General features: G+C 36.1%; 1 protein-coding gene and 1 long non-coding RNA gene across 3 annotated transcripts in view; one reads left to right on the forward strand and one right to left on the reverse strand.

The window, feature by feature from the left end:
• The window catches only part of LOC136268767 (uncharacterized), a 158924-nt gene that overhangs the window by 124557 nt on the left and 13903 nt on the right, over positions 1-20464 (reverse strand). The gene's annotated exons all lie outside the window — the stretch shown is intronic.
• On the forward strand, positions 3569-6876 carry LOC136236525 (uncharacterized). Its single transcript, XR_010692155.1, has 3 exons — positions 3569-3630; positions 5003-6078; positions 6593-6876. It is a non-coding gene; the product is annotated as an uncharacterized lncRNA (long non-coding RNA).

Raw genomic sequence — 20464 nt, forward strand, 5'->3', positions numbered from 1 at the left:
TTGATTAAATGCTGTTTATTCTTGGTGGTTGTTGTAAGTCTTGTATCAAGAGATAATAACTTTCCCTATACTATTATTAACTCAATGAACTGGCATATAGTTTTGTATAGCTGGGTATTAAATGCAGGATCTCTTACGTATAGCCTGGTGATGGTAACCATACCTGAACAGTTGGCAATTGTTTCCCTGTGAATACCAGGTATACTCACTGATGTTACAGCTGGATGGGTGCATGAGCTGATGTTACAGCTCATGCATACTCACTGATGTTACAGCTAGATGGGTAAACTGGAGAAATATTAGTTAGTAAAGCCATACACAAAAACAAAAAGCAAAGCCTTCAACTGTCATGCTAGCACAGTCAGGCCACCCAGTGGACCAGCACTGGGATACCTGTGTAGTATCTTCAGGTCCAGTCCAGGATATCCTCCTGAGGCAGGACCAGTGACCCACAGGAGGCTGTGCCATGTCTCACAGGTGAAGGTGTGGACACCTGAAGTCCCACCTGGACCTTTCAACCACTATGCAAGACATGAGTATTGCTTCCCCAGGTGCCCACGCTGGGTGGGCTGATTCTAGGATCAGAAATATACAGTTAACCTTTACATTTCATCACATGTACTGCAAATTCACAAAAGCTGCCAGGGATTTTAAGTGAAAGAATTATGGCTATAGGCTAAAAGGCACACTGATAGTTGAATAGAGTCAAGGTCTATGTTTGTAAATCTAAATACGTAGCAGGTAAAAGGCATCAGTTAGTCAGCATCAGTACATACATTTCTCGAATACTTTATCAAGATCAAGTGTTCTTTTCGACATAACCAGAAAGTTCACTAAATTTACAGATATACAAGTTCTCATTGTCAGTGTACACAAAACCGTATATAATGCATAGTATAACTGTAGTATAATTCAACAGTATGTATATCATTCTAAGTGACCACAAGAGATATTACGGTCATTTAGAATTTAATAACTCTGAATCTACAGTGCATGATATCAATGGCGGATCCAGGATGGGGCATTTGGGGCAAATCCTCCCCCCCCCCCTCAAGAAATTGCATACAAGATCGAGATACTCTAATAGAGCAGTCAATTACTCTAATAAAGCAGTCACATTGTTCATGAGGCAGTATAGCTTACCTATGAAGTTATAAATAAGGATTTTATTTTAGATAACATACATGATATAATATATTTGGTAAAGGATAACTAGCTATTATTGTTGTGACCTTTTTTTTTTTTTTTGCTCTTCAACTTTTTTCGGTAAGGTGCCCCCCTCTTTCCAAACTCTGGATCCGCCCCTGGATATGGCCATTAAACATACATAATGAAGCTGCATGCCATATGCACAACCATGCAGGGTAGTTGGAAAAGGCGGATACGATCGGACACGGACGCGGACACGGACATTTTCAGAAAGCACTTTTACATTTATGCAGTATATGCTTTTACATTTATGTAAGTTATTTTTCATACCTAATGCTGTTTTTACAGCAGTCTTCGCTTCGAGACCCAGGCGTCAATCCTTTCATAGCGCTTATCCATTTATACCTACCTTGTGAATGGAAACTCCATAAGATAATTTCTGTTTTTAAATCTGGAGATCACACTCAAGTCAAGAACTACCGTCCAATCTCTTTACTGAGTAACACATCTAAAGTACTAGAAAGAATAATCTACAACAAAATTAGTAATCATATTGTATGTCAGATTAATCCAGCTCAGTTTGGTTTCTTACAAAACAGATCAACAGTTCAGCAACTTCTATCTTTTCTATCAAATGCTTTTAATGATCGCAATCAGCTTGATGTCATTTACTTAGACATTAGCAAGGCTTTCGACACAGTCTCCCACCCACATCTTCTCACCAAACTTTCGTCCTTTAACATAGGAGGTGAAGTTTGGTTGTGGTTTCAAGCCTACATTACCAATAGAAGACAATATGTATCTATTAACAACAGTAATTCCTGTTTACTTCCGGTGAAATCTGGAGTACCTCAAGGCAGTATATTGGGTCCCCTATTATTTATCATATACATGAATAACATTCCAGATTCAGTGTTCTACAGTAATATCTATTTGTTTGCTGATGACACCAAATGTTTCAAACGTATAATAGTACAAAATGACATGGACCTCTTGCAAAGTGATATCAAATGTCTGTTCAATTGGAGCTCAACAACCCACCTGTCATTTCATCCTTCTAAAAGTTGCCACCTGTCATTTAACCAGAAATTTCCAACATCTTACACAATAAATGGAACCACTATCAATTCACTTCCAATACACAAGGATCTTGGAGTTTTAATTAGCAATAATCTAGAATGGAGTCCCCATCAAGATTTTGTCCTTACCAAAGCCTACAAAACGCTAGGTCTTATTCGAAGAACTTTTAGCCAATCAGTTTCATCCTCAGCGAAAGTCAAACTGTACATCTCACTAGTAAGATCTCAAATCATGTATTGCTCACCAGTCTGGCGTCCTCACCTTATGAAGGAAATTACTAAGATCGAACAACTACAACGTAGAGCTACTAAATACATCCTCCAAGACTACATCTCTGATTACAAAACACGTTTAACAAAACTCCAACTACTTCCATTAATGTATATATTAGAAATATCCGACATTATGTTTTTTATTAACAGCATCAAGAGCCCCACCTCAAGTTTTAATATCAATTCCTATGTATCATTTTCAAACAGCGGAACAAGATCCTCTGCTCTAAAACTTAGGCACAATACATCTTTCACCAACAAACAACGTCACTTTTATTTTAATCGTATATGCAGACTATGAAACTTTTTACCAATCATTAACATGAATTTATCAACTTTTACCATCAAAAATCAAATAAAATCGTTCCTTTGGAAACATTTCATTGACAACTTCAACCCCACTGATTCTCACAAACTGCATTATCTATGCCCCTGTGGCTCCTGTATAAACAACTCCTTCATGAACTTTGAACATCTCTAGTCCTGATCACTACAGTCAAGTAATATTCAACCTGTAACTGCAAATTATGTAATTTATAATTTATGTTAGGTGTAATTTGTAAGTTAAGTAATTATAAGTTTACTTAAAGTGTAATTATAAGTAATTATAAGTAATGTAGTTTGGGTACTGGCACAGGATGCCAGTATTCCATCAGTGTAACAACTCTTAAGTTATCTATGTCAACATGTCAATTCCCCTGTACATCATTGTTGTTTACACTGTAAAGTTTTAAATAAATAAATAAATAAGCGCACGTGCGAAGGACTAGACCAGCACTCCACAGCATGCCAAAGACCATAATGGTGTTGTACACATGTTCTAAAGTCTAATACAGAGTTATATAGTTGTAGAGATTAGCTTGTATGCCCCATGCAACTTAGTAGTATAAGGCGCAGGCGCTTATACCAAGTGTTGAGGATTTCAAGGACCTGGCCTACGAGATTAAGTTGGGACATGCTAGATTAATCTCTGTGACTCTGGATTAGATTTCTAGAGCACGTATACAACACTATAATGGTCTTTAGAGTGCTAGTCTATCCTTCGCACGTGCGCTTATAAATGGATAAGCGCTATGAAAAGATCGACGCCTGGGTCTGGAGGCGAAGACTACCGTAAAAACAGCGTTAGGTATGAAAAATAACTGTTATATAAGTGTAAAAGTCCTTTTTGAAAATGTCCGTGTCCGCTTCCGACCGTATCCGCCTTTTCCAACTACCCAACCGTGCACATACAATAACATTGACATTTCCCAACATACAGTGGCTTAATGTATTGGCAGCTTATATAGAGCCTATAAATTTATATTAGAGTTTAGCATGCCTTCTAGAGGTTTGTGTAGAATCGTACATTAATCAATTAGATGATTAATTTAATGGTAACCAGTCCACAGACTCTGTGCATTAATATACAGGATCAAAACTTATGTTCAAGTTAATAATGTCATAGCTACCACCAATACATTACGAAGTGTATATTTAGCCGGTACCGGTTTCCAAACACTAACTGCTATTGTGCCGGCACTAGTAGGTTGCCCCGAGCATTCAACTTTAGGGCATGCATCTAGTAGGTTGCCCCGAACATTCAACTTTAGGGGATGCGAAAAGTAGTTCCTTAGCGTTAGGGGTAGGCTAGGGTTCAGCTTTGGTTTCTTCTTCACTCTTGTTCACTTCAGTCGGATGTTTATAACGTAGAAACTAAATAATGTGACTAGCTGCAGCACCGGTGGTATAATCGTTACAAACATTGCTTATGAATACGGATGCCCGGGTTCGAACCCTCGCTTAGACAATTTTTTTTTTCGCTTTCTTAGGTTTTTTGTACAAGTTTTTTTTTTAATGCACGTAACATTCTGCCGGCAAAATAGTGTAACCGAAATTTATATTATCTTAAGCATACGAGAGAGCTATGTAGATGCAAAGTCTTGAGTGTTTTAATCATTTTAAAGCACATACCATATCACCACTTGACAGTGTCTTAAAGGTATATACTTATTGACAGCAGAGGTGTAGCTAAGGTGGTGACTGGTAGGGAACAGGCTCAACCAATCAGTTTCAGTGCCCTACCAACTCAGTTTGCAGAAACTAGTCAAGTGAGATCGAAATACCCTAATAGAGCAGTCACCCTACAACAGTCAAGCATATATATTAGTGTGATAGTAAATGATTAACTGCTTAAATTGCTTTAAAATTCAACTTCAGCAAGTCTAACTTCAAAAATGTTCCTGGGGGGCATGCCCCCGATCCCCCTAGCATTAGCATGTAAAGCATGCTGTAGCTTTGCACATCATGATTGCTGTGGGTGCCCAACCTTTCCTTCAGGACTAGCTACGCCACTGAATTTTACAGCATAATTAGTGACACTTAACAAACCTGTTAGCATGCAATAGCACTATACCGTGTATACCTGTATACATATAATTGTAGGTTAGAACATTACACATGTATATAAATTATTTTCAAGTACAGTGAGCTGATCATGATTATTTATTTTATTTATTTAGTGATTTCTTTATGACAAATATGCCAAGGGTCTGCAAGCAACTGATGCTTACAGCCTGAAAACAAATGTAGTAACTATTAATTAACAACTTAACTAAAGTGTCTGAAAGTTTGATGTTGGTGGGAGATCATGATGTTTGCTGCATGGACAAAGAAAATGGTAGGTACAGTGATTGTCATCGTCAAAGTGATCCACAACATGATTCCACATAAATTTCTTCAGTTTAGCCTTGATGCATGGTTGCAATAGATAAATTGGTATCAATTACAGAAAGAGCATTCCACAAATGAGGAAGACGATGAAAATAAGAGTTTCTATTAATTTTTAAGTTGTTGGTGTAGAGATGATGTTTGAGTTTGTTATGTGTAGAGGATCTGAATAAATGTAATGTATCTGTTGATGTTGAAGTTTCTTGTAGGTGACTTGAATGACTTGATTGCAAAAAAAACATCCTGGATCTCAAAAATATACATTTATTTAATGGTAAAAGATGGAGTTCTAATAGCCTGGATTTATAACTGATATTATAATTACTCAAGATGTGTTTGGTTGTTCGATGTTGAATACGCTCAAAAGATAATGATTAGGTATGGTCGCCATAACTGTGAGCAATAGATGAGATGAGGACAAACTAAAGTAATAATTTATACAGATGTAGTTTGACTGATGGGCAGTGCTTGGAACATAATGTACACCGTATCAAAGCCAATGATTTATACGCTTTGAATTGTAATAATTTGACCACTTCGGGTCACTGGAGACAATCACTCCTAGGCCTTGACAACTGATTTCAGTGCTGGAAATAAGATATCTGATGTTGGAGGTTGACTTGAAGGGAACATGAACACATTTGGTATAATTGATAGTTAGATGGGAAAGAGATGTTTGATGAATAATAGAGTCAATATCTTGCTGGAGCTTAATGAGGTCCTCATCACATGAAATAATCATCTCTCTCAGCTCACTTGTACTGACTCAAATGAATGGATGTCATACATGACAAACTGAAACATTAAATGGATGACTGACCTTCCAGTTAAGGTAGACCTTCCAGTTAAGGTAGATCTTCCAGTTAAGGTAGGTTTAAAGTTTTTATTGAACACATTTTTGTACAAATTTGTATTCAGAAAAGCTATTAACAATTAAGGTATCCATGGTGACACATTAGTAACTTAGTGTTACATACAAAACTTCCATTATTCTTAATTATGCATGCATTTCCTGAAAGTACTAAATAATTAATCATCCTATAACACTCAAATGCACAAATATGCTTGGTCTCTTTCTAGAATGAACACTACATAAGTATCTAATTGCTAGTAATGATGAGTGAAGTTGAAAGAAGGCTTAGAAATCACATATCTGAGTCACCCAGTAATCTTGTGAGCCATATAGGGAGTTATAACTATATACTTCATTGATTATTATAAGAAGTACAAAAACTACATATCACTTACACAGTTGACAGTATAGATACAGTTGCAAAATCTATACAATCTACAAAATTACCACCTATAGCTGTATTTACAATTTGCTAAGAGCTACATATTCATGCAAGTTTTAAAAATTTTAATTTATTTATACTTTACAGCACAAGTGCTGAAATTCTGAAGGACATCTGGTCCTACAGCCACTCTCTAGAGTTTCTGTGGATACATATACGTACATGAAATTGAGAAGGAGAAAACATCCTGACTGCCAGGAAGACTCCTGTACATGCTGAAGACATGCCAGCAACTAGTGCTGATGTCCATGAGTGAAAAAAGAAAATAAAAAAATTATTTAAGTTTTTTAAAGTTTGGGTTCTTTGAAACATTAATAGCATGGACATAGAATGTGAAATGTGTAGGTTCTTTTATAGTTGAAATTGTAAGAAAAGTGGTTCGATAAATAATCAGTTATTCGGTGTTTGATTGTGTTGGTAGGTTATGAGATATCTATAGTCAGTATAGAGTCTTGCAATCCTATTAAAATAAAATAACGCTGTGTGCTACTGTTGAAATTCTTGGATGAATTAGCTTGTAGTGTGCTTCTAATCTTGTGGAATTACTTGTGTGACACCTTCCAAGAGTTACCGTACTTCTGGAAAATATCATGTGTGACTTGGCCTGCAAAAAAATGTTGGCATAACTGAACTACACTCCATCACATATCAACAAACAATAAATGTGACCAGGACTGCGAAAACAGGGCATGTAGGCACAAACTACACCCCATCACTCTACAGGTCATATCTCAGTATTGGAAAAGTATATTTCCATTCTGTATCTTACATCATGATGCCAATTATATGCTTACTAAGAGCTGAAAATTGCAATGCCATAGCATAATGGTACAAAAAGTTAAGAGTGATGAAAGTTTGAAAAAGTAGGCAAAAATTATGTGCCCACATGCCCTATTTTCGCAGGCCCGGTCACAAATAACATTATATACTCTGTTGTTAAACCTAACGATCCAAACAATTAAAAACAATGTAGTGCATAATCCAAACAATGCATGCTCTTCTTAATATACTGTTGTATATTCACTGAAAACACATTAATAGAGATACTATGAACACCAGCATTATTAATGTGACAGTACTAATGTACAAAATACAGTCTGGAATTTTTAATGTTATATGATCACTAGCAACATAAACATAAATGCAAACTGATCATTATAATCCAAAACAACTTAGCTGTGAAAAAAGTGGACAGACTTCCTAAAACAGGCTAGTATGAAAAAGATGTCATATCAAAGGTGGCAGCCAAGAAGTGACTGCAGTGATATTATGCTGTCACTTATTTATATGACAAATGACTGCATAAATTACAATAGGCTGCAAAAAAAAGTTTACGTTTCGTAATTGTAATTACGCTGAAGTAGCGTAATTACAAAGTGTAACTACGAATTATGCTCTATTGGTAACTACGAATATATTGTAAATATGGCTGGTGAAAAACTACTTTTTGCATCATTATGGATTACAGCCAAAATATAATTACAGTACAAACATGGTAATTACTTAGTAATCACAATGTAATTACATTTACAAAACGTAAACTGTTTTTTGCAACCTACTGTAGTCATACTTATACTGCAGTAATTTCACACTTAACATCACATCTTTTTCACCTTTCTCACAGTTGGGCAGTTTTATGATTATGCATGATTATGATTAAACACTTAGCTACAGCTGATAATATCCAGGAGGGTTGGATCCTCAAGAAAATATTCAAAATTGGTATTGGTTACTTGGTGAGGATAATTTGTATTATGGAGTAGTTTAGTTGTAGTTAAGGAAGAATTAATCAGTGAAATATATATACTAGCTTAAAATAATAGCTAGTTGCCTAATGGTTGGACAGCAGTTCTGAAGATTTCAAAGGGGTTTCTGGAAACCACACAAAACTGCCCTTAGAAATGATATCTAATCCAAAACAGATAGCTAGCTATATGCCACCCCAGTAACCAAAACATTTATCTGGATTTCTTCCCTGCACTATTGAACAATGGAACAGTCTCCCAGGTAACATTATTGAAGCAGAACAATTTAATAATTACATACTCAACATAGATATTAAGATAGCTCATGGCATAAGTAGATGTCCATTTGAGAAATTCTTTTCTATCAATAATTACATGTCCACAAGAAACAATGGATTTAAAATTTACAAACAGTATAGTCACCTTAATACCAGGAAACATTCTTTTTCTCAAAGAGTCCTCAATGATTGGAATGGCCTCCCAAGAGACATAATATTACAGTCATCCAATGTCTTTCTATTTAAGAAAAAACTTGATGAACACTGGCATCAGTTTTGTTTTGACTTTCTGTAATATGTACGTATCAGGAATTGGTATATAAGACATTTTGTCTTAAGCATTGTACTATTACCAAAATAATAATAATTATTATTATTATAGATTTGTCCAACTTAACTGAGGACCACAACCCAAGTTTTGAATTTCTAATTAATGCCCAATGTTAAGTGGTTTAATAGTTCAATAATTTGCAAGTAAGCCTTCCTAGACATGCCAAGTATATAGCTACTATGAAGAAGCAAAGAGTTGATAAATAGAATATATAATAAGTTAACCTTAAATTTAACAAAAAATAAATATAAGATTCCGTGGCAGTTGATAGGTAGGTAGCTAGCTAGATCTATCTAGCCTAGACATTGATATCCAACTAGCTTGGCGTATAAATATAGCCAGCAATAGCTATAGTAGTATAGCCTGGCTGTAATTGATTTTGTGGGTTCAGTGAGTAGCTATATACAAGGGTGGCAATTTCATAATTTTATTTGGAAAGTAGGCTTTAACCAGCTCAGCTTTAACTCATATGAAAAGAATTTTGGGTACTAAAGTCCCATTGTATTTTATGTATGGAAAGCATTGATCTTTAACCAAACATGGTAATGGATTGCATACTTACCGCACCTAGATAGAATGTATATACTGTAAGTATTATGCCTTTTGTATCCTAAGAGATTTTTAGAATTAATGATCTGATACTGAATCTGAGCTAGAGCATTTTAAGGTTGTGTTTGCAATTTTTAACCTGGGAAACTTTTACACATTAAACTGCGACACTCCAAGATTGAATCTGAGAGCATTTTTGATAAGTTTATATGCCATTTTAAAAACAAGCTTGACCTAAGTATTATGTAGTAGTTGCTCACAACTTTAGTGAGTGAGTCTGAGATTCTAGGGGGAAAGTTCCCCCCATCAGCCACAGAATAAACACTGGCTACATACCCAGGGGCGGATCCAGAGTCTGGAAAGAGGGGGGGCACCTTGCTGAAAAAAAAGTTGAAGAGCAAAAAAAAAAAAAAAAGGTCACAACAATAATAGCTAGTTATCCTTTACCAAATATATTATATCACGTATGTTATGTAAAATAAAATCCTATTTATAGCTTCCTAAGTAAGCTACACTTCCCCATGAACACTGTGACTGCTTTATTAGAGTGATTGGTGATTGACTGCTATACATTTTTTTAAGGGAGGGGGGGGGGCACGTGCCCCCTGTACCCCCCCCCCTCCCCCCCCGGATCCGCCACTGATACCAGTATGTCTACCATGCCAAACTATGGAAAAGTAAGCTTTATTAAGTTTATTTGTGTGTGTGTGTGTATGGATTGTTAGTATGTTGTGTGTAGTGCAGGTTAATTTAGGCACATGATATGAGTCATGTCAGTTGTATGCACCTATATACCACCACTCCCAGAGCTCGAATTGAGGGTACACAGGCCCGAGGGTATACAAAGTATACCTTGTTAAAGTTTTTCCAGAAATAGTATACCCCGTGATCTTCACTGTGAAAAAGGTGGGATATAATATGGTATTTCCAGTGGCTTATTGAATATAAATAAGCCTTAATTATTATACTTTAGTATAATCTATACTATTGCATATATGGTTTCAGTTTATTTACCACATTACCTGAAATAGCTTATATCTAATATAATGCCCACACTATACCAACACATATATGGTTTCAGTATGTTTAACACATTAACTAAAGCCTAACATGAGATTGTTAGTGTACTACAGGTTATATCAAGCTTTTTTGCATTTAATAAACCACTGGAAATACCATCCTCACTTTTCTCAGTGCTTATTGGCTGTTTGGCAAGTTGCAGCAGTTTAAAAATATAATGCAAAAACTCATGAAACAGATTTTCTGCAGTTGTAATATCACAGGTGAAAAGGTGAGAGCTATCTCAAACTATCCCAACAATGAGAATACAGGACCTAGTCCCAAATTGATTTACTTTAATAGAACAGTCATATATACATTCTAATAGAACAGTCAAGTGAAGCATACATGTATACTCTACTGTTATAGAACAGTAATAATTTTCAAGATAATCTGTTGTCACATTATCTACTACCTGCAGCATCCAAGGGCTAGAAGTGACATGAAACTGTTATTAAGTTGTGGCCAAAATACTACCTTTGGGCATAGGAATATGATATAATCTTTGCTTTGGGCTTGTAGCTAAGATGCTGAGCCAAATACCATAATTATATACGTACACATACCTAATATGTGACTAGATCTGCAAAAAGAGGTCTTATAGCCTTTCCAACCAATGGCAGATCCAGGATGGGGCATTTGAGGCAAATGCCCTCCCCCCTTTCAAGAAATTGCATACAAGATCGAGATACTCTAATAGAGCAGTCAATTACTCTAATAAAGCAGTCAAAATGCTGATGAGGCAGTATAGCTTACCTATGAAGCTATAAATAAAGATTTTATTTTACATAACATACATGATATAATATATTTGGTAAAGGATAACTAGCTATTATTGTTGTGACCTTTTTTTTTTTTTTTTGCTCTTCAACTGGTTTTCAGCAAGTTTTTTTGGTCTTCAACTGTTTTTCAGAAAGGTGCCCCCCCCCGCTCTTTCCAAACTCTGGATCCGCCCCTGCCAACTGCATGCACTTAGCAATCCATAACTTGACTTTGTGAGTATGGTACCAGCTTGACATTTGGTCACTTTACACTCCTAATATAGCACTTCCTGGATGTAATTTTAAGACAATAGGTTAAACACATGATGATTCATGACTCAGCAAACTTGGAATTTGGAAATCTATAAGACCCCTTTTCGAAGATCTGGTCACATATTTCAAATTGATGACTGAAAACTCTGATGGTTAAGAGTATAACCCTCACTACCCAATCACAATGCTGAGAAATTAGTATACCTTCATGCTATTTTACAATTCAAGCACTAACCCTCCTCCTCAGTCATCAGATTACAGAAGTTTACTGTTGATAAGCCCTTCAGCTTTACCTCAGGGTTTATCAACAGTATACTTCCTCTGACTTCGGAGTCAAGGCATATACAGGTTCAATATACACCTCGTAGCCATGTTTATATATATATTGCAATATTTGCATGTGCATAATATAATATTGTGCATAATTATTCCCATCTAGGTTTCTATTGCAGGTTGTACTTATTGACCGTGTAGCTATGTTCAGTCAACATGCGTATGTCTCCTTTTGAGGTGATCACCTGTTGTACGTACAATTGTCCTCATTTGATTTTTAGGGAAATAGAACTTACCCTGCTCTAAAACCCTTTCCTTCATGTAATAACCCATGGGCATTTTTATTCCTGTTTGAATCCGGGCAAGGAAGAACAGCTGTAGCCAATTGCTCTGAGGTTAAATGTATAAAGTAATCAACCAATCACTACAGAAAAAATTGTTAAAACTTGCTTCTTATTGTAGTTGAGGCGTTGTATATGCATCTACCAAACCACCTCCACAATTAATGAATTGTATATAGGAACTTTGTGACGTTTTGGAAGAGGAGTGTTATGCAAAAGTGCAGCTTATATTGCTTTTAGTAAGGATAATTTTGGTGAGCTATAGCTGTAAATACATAACCTCATGTATGTGCTATCATTGTGTCATTGTTACTTTGTTATTATTGTTGTGTATATTGTTATGTACATTTACTGGCTTGCATAAAATGTTGTGTGTTAGTGTTAGGGCAAAGTAGGCAATAGAGCTAGGTGTGGTGGAAGGGTGGTGTGTATAACTAGGCAAATATACTAGACTGTGTATATATATGCACATAAATGTGTATATGTATATATGCAGTGTTGGGCAAGTTACTTTGTAAAAGTAACTAGTTACATAATACATAATACTTGCAACTGAACTATTTAGTTACAGTTACATATTACTCATAAAATAAAGTAACTATAATAATATTACATATTATATTACTTTGTGTCCACAACCTTAAGCTGTCACGTGTGAAACTACCACTTTATCACGTGACATGATTGCGTTGTTGGACAATGTGCAAATCTTGGTTACAAGTAAGAAGCTGGTGAATAAGCTTCATTTAGTAGGCTTCGTTACTTCGTTCTGGCTAGGCGTTACTCAGAGGATAACTAACGAGATTAGTAACTTCGTTACTTGTAGTAATAATATTACGTAATATTAGACTCGTTACAGTAACTATATTACTTAGGAAACGCGTTACATTTGTAAGTAAAGTAACTTGAGTTATATTACCCGTTTTTATAGCGTATTTCGTTATATTACTTAGTTACCACAAAAGTCGTTACTCCCAACACTATATATGTAGAATGGAGTCCTGAATGGGCGGTGACGTTGCCATTGCCCTCTAGAGTATATACATCATGGCAACCAACAAATTAATGCAAATAACATATATTATATTTTATGGCTAAAAATTACTTTGGTTATGGAAATAGACTCAGCAATACATTTGCAATATAACATGCAGACTCCACATAATTATATTAATGTGTATAATGATTGCCTAGATAATTTCCTTCTCATTGTTGCATGCATACTGGCTATTGCATATGATGATAGACTGGAATGATGATATGCAAATAATTTGAGACTAACTAAGCATAATGGAAGAATATTATGTGATTAAAAGTACAGAATCAGTTCGGAGTCAGTACAATGTTGAGAGTAGCATTTGTCAGTATCTAGTGTAACATTGTCATTGTGGTGATGTAGCTATATACAGTTAATATACAGTTGATTACAGTAGCACGTATCAACAATGTAAGCTACTCTGTAGTGTGTTGCAGAAACCTCAATGCACATATGAAAGTGTGCGAATTTTATTTTATTTTGATACTGTTGTGAAAAAACAAACAAACGAAAAAATAAAAAAATAAAAATAATTGTGTCTATGCATATATATATTAGTGTATGCCACCAATACGGCTATGTATGAATATACAGCATATGATACAAAGTGTATGGGTCCATGCATAACTTCAGATTGTTATCAGTTGATAGCTAATTAAGTGATTGAGTTATGTATACTGAAAAGTTTCTGACTCCCTGTATTCACAGGCTTTAGCCTTCTCACAGGTCCCTAGTGGAATAGGATTTTCTAAAAACCCCTTGCTGGTGAGAAGTCAATGATTAAGTAGAGGTTGAATACAGAGAAGATCACAGATCCCGGCTGTTGTGGCTCCTCTGGTACATGCCTAGACTGCATGTTGCGGGGGATCAAGTCACCACTGGGTCTGGGATTTTTTTCTGCATTCTTCAACATTTCAGTTACATGTTTCTGACTTCCTGTATTTACAGGCTTTAGCCTTCTCTTTGAAATACAAATACATTGCAATACTTTTATCAGGACAGTATTTAAATACAAATGCACACTTTCCAAAGTACATAGTGGGATAGTATAAACTATTTACTGTGATAATCATGTGGTAATCATGTGGCCAATAATCAACTATCAATTCATGCATCGGCTTAGTTGCTAGGAGATTATTTATTGCACAGCAGTCACTATTGTATATACCACTTAAAGGCCATAATTGGCACTCATAAAGTGATCACTGATTATTTCTGTGTATGAGTTTGTGACCCACATGTTCTGATTTGAATGACTAAACAATTCTTGATAGTTCCTTTTTTTCCTGTACCACAAAAGTTTTTACTATATAGTAGGCAGTATTACACATCTGTTCCAAATAGTTATTCAACCTACCATTACTGCTACACTACTTCCATCATCAGTTGGATCTTCAAGCATAAACAATGTACCAACAGGTATTTCCAGTGATGATATTGTATACATTTTATACATTTTTATTGTATAGCTTCTTCCCCAACCCAATGTCTTTCACAGTGTTCAGACAGTTACTTTTTAAAGTAACTAGTCACATATTACATATTACTTGCAACAGAACTATTTAGTTACAGTTACATATTACCCAAGAATTAAAGTGACTATAATAATATTACATATTATATTACTTTGTGTCCACAGCCTTAAGCTGTCACGTGTAAAACTATCACCTTATCATGTGACATGATTGCGTTGTTGAACACTGTGAAATCTTGGTTATAAGTAAGAAGCTGATGAATAAACTTCATTCAGTAGGCTTCATTACTTCATTGTGGCTAGTCGTTACTCAGTGGATTACTAATGAGATTAGTAACTTCGTTACTTGTAGTAATAATATTACATAATATTAGACTCATTACAGTAATTATATTACTTAGGTAAAGCATTACATTTGTAAGTAAAGTAATTTGAGTTATATTACCTGTTTTTATAGCATATTTTGTTATATTACTTAGTCACCACAAAAGTAAAAATTATAATGTAACGCATTAGAACGTGTTACCCCCAACACTGATCTTTCATTATCTCCTTCATACACTTCTTCATATACAGGTTCAACAACCACTACAAGTATATTTACTACATTTGCTATAATACTTGCTATGAAATTGTACTTGCAGCAGGTGTAGCCATGATTGTTACAGTCCTCACAGTAGTGGTGTTATTAGCAATCATCATAACTTTATGCATTACGGGATCTCTAAGAAGGCAATATATATCTAATCCAAAACAGCCAAGCTGTAAAAAAAGAGTGCGGCCCTCAAAAAGACGTAAAATCCAAGGTGGCAGCCAAGAAATGGGCTATGATGGTAGGTTAATGGTAAAAATTTCAATAACGACAATTCAGGTGAATTTTGGTGCCGCTTGGTCAATTGGCACAAAATTCACCTGAATTGTCGTTATTAAACTTTTTACCATTAACCTACCATCATAGCCATTTCTTGGCCGCCACCTTGGATTTTACATCTTTTTTCACCATAGCCTTTTTGAGGGCCGCACTCTTTTTTTACAGCTTGGCTGTTTTGGATTAGATTTCACTTCTTTTTGTATTTGTATACCCCAAAGCCGGCGTACGGCCAGCTTTGGAACTTTTTAAACATATATATTTTTCTTACCACAGGAAGAAGAAAACATGAAGCAGATGTACTTTAACTATTTCTGATTTTATTAGTAAATGTACAAATTATATATATATAATACGTTACACATATATTTATTGCAGAACTCTCCATGGTGGTTTCTTTGTAACTGAACACTCTACAAGGTGACTTCTTCTAGCTTCTCTCTCTACAGGGTGAATTGTTTGTAGCTGAACAATCTACAAGGTAACTTCTTCTAGCTGATCTCTCTACAGAGTGAATTGTTTGTAGCTGAATGATCTACAAGGTAACTTCTTCTAGCTGATCTCTCTACAGGGTGAATCGTTTGTAGCTGAACAATCTACAAGGTAAATTCTTCTAACTGATCTCTCTACAGGGTGATTTGTTTGTAGCTGAACTCTCTACAAGGAAACCTCTTCTAACTGAGCTCTGTACAGGGTGAATTTTTTTAGCTGAACTATCTACAAGGTAACTTCTTCTAGCTGATCTCTCTACAGGGTGATTTGTTTGTAGCTGAATTCTGTATAGGTGATTTGTTTGCAGCTGAGCTCTTTACAGAATGGTTTCTTTGTAGCTGAACTCTCTACAAGGTAAATTCTTATAGCTGATGTATCTACAGGGTCACTAGTTTGTAACTGAATTCTCTACATGGTGGTTTCTTTGTAACTAAACTATCTACAAGGTGACTTCTTCTAGTTGATCTTTCTACAGGGTGATTTGTTTGTAACTGAACTCTCTACAAGAAAACTTCTAACTGATCTCTGAACAGGGTGAATTGTTTGTAGCTGAACTCTCTACAAGGTAACTTCTTCCAGCTGATGTCTCTACTAGGTCACTAGTTTGTAGCTGAACTCTCTACATGGTGGTTTCTTTGTAACTGAACTCCCTACAAGGTGACTTCTTCTAGCTGATCTCTCTACAGGACGATTTGTTTGTAGCTGAACTCTTTACATGATGGTTTCTTTGTAGCTGAACTCTCTACAAGGTGATTTCTTCTATAGCTGATCTTTCTACAGGGTGATTTGTTTGTAGCTGAACTCTCTACATGATGGTTTCTTTGTAGCTGAACTCTCTACAAGGTAGCTGATCTCTCTACGGGGCAATTTGTTTGTAGCTGAACTCTCACATCATTGTTTCTTTGTAGCTGAACTCTCTATAAGGTGATTTCTTCTAGCTGATCTTTCTACAGGGTGATTTGTTTGTAGCTGAACTCTCTACAAGGAAACTTCTTCTAGCTGATCTCTCTACAGGGAGATTTGTTTGTAGCTGAACTCTCTACAGGTGATTTGTTTGTGGCTGAATTCTCTACATGATGGTTTCTTTGTAACTGAACTCTACAAGGTGATTTCTTCTAGCTGAACTATCTCTTTCCGTAGTTGAGCTCCCTACAAGGTAACTTCTTCTAGCTGATCTCTCTACAGGGTGAATTGTTTGTAGCTGAACTCTCTACAGGGTGATTTGTTTGTAGCTGATCTCTATACAGGCTACTTGTTTCTAGCTGATCTCTTGAATTCTGTTCAGGTGACTGCTCTATTAGTCTAATTAGAGTATCTCGATCTCGCACTTGCTACACCAAGTTGGATTTCGTGGGACGGATTTCGTGTTATAACTCCGTGGCTCTACGTCTGATTCCTCTACACCATTGAAGAGCCTTTCTAAGATGTTTACTCCATCTGTACAGCGAATTTCAAAGCGTTACCCCAAGCGGTTTATCTGGTAGGCGTGGCATGTAGTCGATTTTTGGTTTACATTATTCCACGGAACGGCACGGAACGGAATGGCATATTCCGTGGCATTATTCTCCGGAACGGAACGCCTAAAGTGCCTAGATATATCCTCTAAATCACTTTCAAACACTGTACTATGTAACTTTTGTGACAAACAAAACGAGCCTGCTGTTTCTTGTAGCCGATAACTAGTCTTTCGGCTATAATTATGCCTCGAATCAGTATGCTATAGCTAATGTGGGATTTTATCACGTGACCTGCAGCTGTCATCAGAGGTGACAACACGAGGGAACACAAGATGAAGAAGATGAGTTGGTGACGAATGTAAAGAAGTCCTTTTGTGGAGAATTCAGTCTTTGCTGTAGTTATAGAAACGGTGTTTATAGCAGGAAGAACAAGAATGGAAGGCAATTCCGACGGCAGAACCAGAGTGGAAGACCACCTGGATGACGTGACAGAACCAGAGTGGAAAACAACCTGGACGGCAGAACCAGTGTGGTAGACCAGAGCTAAGAAGGACTGAGAATTACATTTTAGGGTACTATAGCAGATCTTCGTGATTTTGATGAGATTCAGAGTTTTATAAACAAAGGCCACTCAATTGAAAACTGAACTTTTGGCTTGATTTATGAAAGAGAAATTTAGTACTGTTGTATGTTGCAATAAGTATGGCCCTAACACAGAATTTGAAAACTTACGTGAGTGGACAAGAATCTTTTGGGTATCAGTAAAAGTGGTGAGTGTGTTTGTTTGACATGTTGTCTCTCAACGGAACAGCCTGACTGTTCCAAACCTAGCTACAATTTTATAATCTTCTTAAATGCAACAATTTTGTAACGATCAGGCTTTACAGGCTCCTTGAGCCTCCTTACTTGTAAACCTAATACTAATACTAACTTTAGAATGGATTTACCATCAATTGAGCAAAATGAACACTAATGGTGATAATTTTAGTGGCTGAAAGTTAAGTTAAAATTTTATCAAATCTCTTTCGTGCTGCATGGGTTTGCTAAGCCTGTGGTGGAGTTACTGAAGTGTTGGTAGCCTGTAGTTGTTTACTAGATAGAAAAAAAATGGCAAGGCCAACAAAAAAATGTCATTGCTTACTTTCTGGACAAGAATAGCATTGATAGTAGCTTTTTGATGCACTGCAGTATCACATTGTGGTGGTGATACACAAACATTTAATGGTAGTACCCATTTTGCCACTTTCTCTCAATACTTTTCTTTGACTGCTTGGTTCACACCAATGAAATTATATAGAACATGCTGACCAGGTTTCTACTCTATTTAGAGCTCATTTTAATATGGGCTCTGCTACTAACAATTAACCATACATTTTTTATGTTTTAGCGGGAAAAAAAGGATTACTATTTCCTTACTTGTTTTGTAGTTAATATCATTGTGTTAACAGTTATTATGTTTGCTCCAACATGCAGATCATCTAGTGTGCAGTGAGGAAGGCTCATCACACAGTGGATCACTCCTTTTGGACAGCTCTTCATCGAGTCAACCTGTCAATGAAGCTTCAAAAACTTGTTCAAAAGTATACGACTCAGTGAAAAGAAGCAGCATCCTCCTGCAAGATAAAAGACTGCTGATACATACAGAGAATCATCCAAAGATGAAGACACCCATTCCTGGATTGATGATTTACACTTCATGGATGGGAACAAAGCTGTGGTATTGTCGGGTGATTGGATTAATGTTGCAATTATCAATGCTAACCAATATAACATTGAACAAGTAGTTCAAACAAAATTCAAGATGTTGGCTATTGAATTATTTGATTGTTGAAAGTGCTTTCACTCAAGTTATACATGACAGTAACAGAAATCACTGGGTGACAATTAGTAACTCAACCAGAAAGATGTGTTGGTTTTGACAGTATGTTTTCTTATGACAACTAATACAAATGGCCTGTTTACTGCACACCAGCAAATCAGAATTTACCCTGAACTTTGTAGATGTTCATAAACAGACTGGAAGTAATGATTGTGGTTTGTTCAGCATTGCATATGCAGTGCTCCTGTGTTTAGGTGAAAATCCTGGCACATTAGTATTTGACTACCCTAAGATGTGTAGCCATCTCTCATCTCAACAATATTTTTCTCTGATACCAATCAGAGGCAAAAGAAGAAAAATCTGAAAGTTAAATAAACTGGACAAGCGAAGGCTTATATAATGCCACATCAACCTCCAATGACATGCTGTTTGGAGTGTTCAGTATGGTGCCATGGGGATGTATGCATTTCTCCAGTTTCAGTTGAAGCACCTTAGGCAAAGAATGTACACTGGAGTTGTAAAAGCTGTGTTGAAACTAGTTAGTGTTTAGTAATTGTTACCTTGTAGTCTATCGTTGTACCATTTATTTGCTGTATTTTAATTGTGTTAATTTACTGTATGTGCTATTACTTTGTCACTTATTTTACTCGATAATGTTGGTGTTATCAACATAGTTGTATTTAACTTTTGCTGTTAACTGTATTCTTAAGAATTTTTTTCACTGTGGCATCAATCTATGTAGCAAGGTTAAATTAGACATTGGCTGCTGTATATCTACGTACATAGTGGAGACTTAGGGACTAGTCCAACAACTTTAAGTTTATTAGTACTGTAATAAAACAGACATAGCTATAATACTGCGGCTACTAGTTTATATGTTATAGCTTTGCTGCCTGATAGCTATAGATTTAGAGCTGAATGTAGTCTATAGAACTTCCTTTATAGATCTAGCCGTTCCAGGACGCCATGGCCACCAAGTAGCTAATACTATAGTTGATGCGCTGGAGGACACGTATGTCTGCTCTGTTCCGTTCCGGAGAATAATGCCACGGAATATGCCATTCCGTTCCGTGCCGTTCCGTGGAATAATGGTAACCCGATTTTTTATTAGCTAATCTCGGTTGCGTAATTGTTACACACTGTTGGTTTTTTCGTTATATCTTCCTGGTTTTTAGCTCGATTTCTTTCAAACTACAAAAGGTT

This window comes from Dysidea avara, chromosome 10, assembly GCF_963678975.1.
Source record: "Dysidea avara chromosome 10, odDysAvar1.4, whole genome shotgun sequence".
In the NCBI taxonomy this organism is placed as follows: domain Eukaryota; kingdom Metazoa; phylum Porifera; class Demospongiae; order Dictyoceratida; family Dysideidae; genus Dysidea; species Dysidea avara.